Below are 5,563 nucleotides of genomic sequence, written 5' to 3' on the forward strand. Positions count from 1 at the left end.
TTTTTTTTTATACTCACCTGATCCGATCCACCGACAAGCGCAGTGTACCTCCTCTCACGCTGCCAGAATATGCATACAGAGCGTGTCGATTACTATTTAAACCTGCGCGCAGTGTACAGCTTCTGAGAATATACGCTATTAGCGTAGCGGGAACGATGCAAAATGCGCAGCCGGCTTGATCGCTATGCTAATAGCGTATCTTCTCAGAAGCTGCACACAGCGCGCCGGTTGAAATAGTTGCCGACACGCTCTGTATGCATATTCTGACAGCGTGAGAGACGGGAGTCTGCGCTTGCTGGTCGTTCCAGGGATCAGGTGAGTATTAAAGGGTTATTAAACCCTCCGGCTTTTTTGCATATATATAAGGCTAGCAAGCAGTAGATATATGCAAAAAGTTTTTTGTTTTTCTTTTAAACAAAACGCTTTAACAGCGGTTTAAATTTACCCCGTCTTCGCCGCGCGCTCCTGTCCGAAAATCCGAAACTGCTCGGGCGGCCACAATGCATCTTTGGGCGGGTGCATGCGCAGTTCGGATTTTCGGGCGGGAGACGACGAGAGACGCAAGGTAAGTATATGGACGCATGCACCTGCATGCAGACACCGTGGGACAGGAAGTGCCAGCAATGACAGAGGAGTCAGCGCTGGATCGGACACCCGCCGCACCGCTAGAGGGACAGATGAAAACATCAGGAAAGAAGAAGATCAGATTAAGATACATCAGTTAAGGTAAGTGCTAACATTAACATTGGGGGGAGGGATTAAAAAAATGTGACTTTAATGTCACTTTAACCACTTCCGGGCCGCAGTATGTCTATAGACCGCGGCCCGCAGAAGTGGTTAAAACAAGAACACGGTTGCTCCGGCAGCCGTGCTCTTGGTACCGCTTTTAACAGCAGGCGATTGCTGTATGACTTACAAGCAATCGCCTGCTGAGGACTACAAATGTCAGCAGTACTTTATACAGAAATGCTATTGTTATATAAAGTATTGCTGGGATGTGTAGTCCTCTATAGCCTGTGCCATTCTGCATTGCTGTAAATATTAGGGATGCACCATATATCGGCTGCCAAAACATATTGGCCTAAAGTGGCACATTTGGCATAATGCCGAAAGTGCCATTTTTCTGCCGAAACAGCGGCACATCCCTGCTTTCATTTCTCCCCGCTGGGTGCTGCTCTGTGTTCCAGCGGAGAGGAGAGAAAGTGACAGCCGGCCGAGTGCTGCGGAAGGAGAGCGCTGTGTTTGTGGGGGTTTTTTTTTGGGGGGGGGGCCCAAAAAAAATCTTGCACCAGGGCCCTTTGTTCCTTAGGTCCGCCACTGACCTCATCATTCTGCAACTTCTGGCGAACTCCTAGCAACTTCCTGTCTCAGAGTTGATGATGCAACACCAGTTCACTATTTAACCTTCAGCTTGTCCATTTAGTCTGTGCTCCTTGCATATGTTCTGACCAACCAAGTGCTCTGCTGTTGTTCCTGGCTCTGGCTGGTATTGCAAGACTCTGAAAGCCACAGGAATGACTCCCGCATGATGGGATTTGTAGTTTTTCCTGATGTATGCAATTACCATAAAAAATTATAACTGATCCTGATCCTGATCATCACTATGCATTGCAGGCACACTGTTTGTAGGCTCTGGAAAGAAGTGGAATTAAAGTGCTGGACCCTAAAGGTTTGTCCTATTGGTGTGGCTGGCCAAATATAATGAGTCAGTATAGATGAACTGACTAGCGGATGGGCAGCTTCCCGAAGAACTCCACTGTCCCCCTGGTTTGAGGTGTCAAATTGCAGGATTGTGAATTGAAGCACCACACTCTGTTTAATAGTCCAGATCCTTGCTTTCTGTCCTGCTGACAATATTTTACCAGACAGGAAGCGCAGCAAAACATACAGGTATACAGGTGAAACTCGGAAAATTAGAATATCGTGCAAAAGTTCATTTATTTCACTAATGCAACTTAGCCGTCTACCAGGAGATTTTGGAGCACTTCATGCTTTCTTCCGCAGACGAGGTCTATGGGGATGCTGACTTCATTTTCAAGCAGGACTTGGCACCTGCCCACACTGCCAAAAATTTTCTGAGATTGTGGATCTGGGTTTTCATGAGCTGTAAGTCATAATCATCACAATTATGACAAATCACGGCTTGAATTATCTTGCTTTGCATGTAATGAGTCTATCTCATATATTAGTTTCACCTTTTAAGTTGCATTAGTGAAATAAATGAACTTTGCACGATATTCTAATTTTTCGAGTTTCACCTGTATATAAGAGGGGAAGATGTTTATTTCGGTGTCCCTGTTGCTGATTTTCTTCACTTTCTGTCTGGTAAATCATTGTCATTGGGACCTAAATTGATAGAAAATCTCTTTAGAGACCCAAATTTAGACAGGAATTCTAATCCTTCCCACTCTCTCCAATACTAGGAAAAAAGGTTGGTGGCTTCAAATACACTTTGATTCTTCAATTTACTGTTAGCTTAGGCAAGGTGTGGAGAATTTGGGTAGTTTGTAAATAGCGTAACACCATTGTTAGCACTCTACTTTTAATTGTTTTTGGTCCTATCCCAGTAGCCCTACCTACTAAACTCTAAGATGATATAATTAATAGTAAATTAAAACCCAAGCACTAACATTTCTGTGTTCCAGCACTTCCTTGTTATAGGGTGACAACATTAGGAAACCCACCACAATCTCTCGATTGCGTGCATGTAGTCAGGAAGTGGCTGTTAAGAGGCTGCCGGAAAACAGAAGCACCAAGTTGAAACAAACGATGAAAAAAGATGAAAACAAGTATTTTATTTAAAAGGTTGCAATTGTTTACGCTACACATGATATTTAGCAAACGCAATGTCATGAGGGTCAGTGAGGGTTTAGTTTTGCAATGTTGCTAAGGTGGAAGAATAAGCATAGTACTCAGTTGTGGACACACTTGCAGAATAAATATTCGGGTGCTCCTGGTGCCAAGTAAAATTTTTAAAAAACTAACAATTTTGAGATGATATATAATATGTCAGAATTCTTTCCCGTAGGTTTGCAAATGCCAGAAGAAGCAATTACAGAATCCACTAGGGGATCCAGACACAGAAATGCTGTATCATCTGCCCTTTTAACTGACCTGTATTTAAAAACAATATCCTGCTTTTTAATTGATAGGGGTTCTTCACTATCACAGCACTTATGAAGATGTAAGACCTGTCAGCCATTTCAATGTAAGTATGAGCTGGTTCAAGTGTGCCGCAACTAGTAATTTCCTAACAAATCACAAGCTACTGGGTTACTAAATGCTTCAAGACCCTGTATTGGTTTCTGTCACAGAACTGATAACATATATAAAAGTTAGCATTTGTTTTAATATATATATATATACCTGTATAATTATATCTGAAATTACAGATTGTTCTTCTTAATATTAGGTACCATCATATTCTGCACAAAGCTGGATTTTCAAACCATGCTGACAATGGGTTCCGGTTGCATGTAGCAGCAACTTTTCATGAATGCCCTGATAGTGGGGTGGCTCAGGGCTCATGAGTTAGTACAACGGAGTGTAAATGGACCAGGTAGATGGGTGGTTGGAGTCCCAAAACATAAATCAGGAAACTTAGGCGGAGCAGAGGTTAGGGCAAGCAGTTAAACCTCCTTCCAAAATAAATTTTAATTTCAACAACCTCTGCCAATCACGGCATTACTGCAATGCTTTACACAGAGCAACTTATGCATCATGAGGGTCAGAATCCTGCACATTCACTACTTCCTGCTATAGAACACTGGAAAAGGAAATCAATTGAATTCTACATGTCTAAGCTATGTGCTAGTATAGTGTGAATATGAGATTTCATTCAGCACCACCCGCTGGCTGTATCCACAATATATCTACAAGCACACACATCAAGGCCCCAATCACACTGGATCCGTTGAGTTACCATTTGTTTTTTTAACGGATGGTAGTGCAAGGGCAATCAAGAATGAATGGGACAGTTCACACTGCTGCATTGCCTTGTTTTGCTCTATGTTGCGCTGAAAAAACAGAGCAACGAATCAAAAATGCATGCTAATGCGCGCCAACACAACACAAGCGATTACAGTGAAGCATGATCAATCAGGGCATGTTACTTCACATAAAGCTTGCCATAAAAAGAAAAAAACACGACGGAACACAATGGAAGGAAATTGGAAGGTACTGGCGCAACACAACAGACCTTCTGTTGAACTGCGAGTAACTCCCGATTTTAGTGTGAATCCACCCTAAAAATAGGCTGCCATTGTTTTTTCCGATAAAAATGCTATAATATGTAGGCTGAATTCACACCTATGCATGTTTCCAATGTATAAAAATACATGTCAATTGACACACACTTTTACACACATCGACATGCAATACAAACTGCATTGCAACACGCAAGGAAACCCAGCAATGGTGCTCTATAGGCAGGCATTTCCACTATGCTGGAGTCCCTGCAGAGCTGCTTAACATTACATACTCCGTGTCAGGTGAGCTGTACATTATATATTCCCATACCTCCCAACTTTTTGAGATGAGAAAGAGGGACACCTTGCAGCAAAATTAATTTAGCCAATGGACACACTCCTGACAAAATAAGGCATTTTGTGATTGGAGGAGGAGAGACAATGTCACATCCCCACAACCTTTCCTTCCACCTCCAATCTCAGAACGACTTGAATACTCTGAGAAAAGAATAAGGCATTTGGTGAATGGGCAGGTATGCGACGAGCTTTCACTGCTTGAGTCGCATCCCTCACTCCCTACAGAACCTGGAAGCCCGGTGTTATATGTAGGAGCTGGCATGCTGCATGGTAAGATTTTTATACTTTGTAGCAGCCCTCCGCACATAACACTCAGGTTTTTAGTGATAACTGACACACCCAGTGCGGTGTGTAAATTATAATTTTTTCCCAGAGTTTGGCTTTAATCTCTACATGTACACAATACTTGTAGATAGTGGTTTAGGTCATTTTACAGCTTCTTTTTATTCATGTTTGCAAATTTAACCTTAAAAATGTCCTAAAATTCCAAGTGTATCATGAAGATAGGAGTCATTTTTCTGACCACCTGTTTTCCTTAAATCAGCAAAATTTACTATCTACTGTGTAGACCTACCCAATCAATCGTGGGATTACCCATGGCACCCCGATACCCAACAATAAACAAATAAAAACACAAACAATTAACTGGAATTGAAATGGCTGCAGCTCTTTATTGGTTTAAAAACATCTTATAAATAATTAAAAACCTTATTAACTTCATAAAACCGTATATAAATAAAAGTGAGCGATTGCTCAGTCATTGGGGCCTGAGAAATAAATAACCAAATCTCATAAACCAGAATTAGTCCCCCCTTGATCCAAGGGTGATTAATCACGTAAAAGTGCCTGCGACTTGTGTGGGGGGTTCGCTGTGATGCAGCTGAATCGACTTAAGCTTCACCACCGATCCTGGACTTATATAGACAACTTCCACATGCAAGAGAAGAATCCAGAAGAGGCACGAGGATAGAATCTTCCTGACACGCGACAGTCGTAAAGTGCTTTAAAGGGACAGGTAA

This window comes from Nanorana parkeri, unplaced genomic scaffold (genome assembly GCF_000935625.1).
Source record: "Nanorana parkeri isolate BGI_ZX_2015 unplaced genomic scaffold, ASM93562v1 scaffold121, whole genome shotgun sequence".
Classification (NCBI taxonomy): domain Eukaryota; kingdom Metazoa; phylum Chordata; class Amphibia; order Anura; family Dicroglossidae; genus Nanorana; species Nanorana parkeri.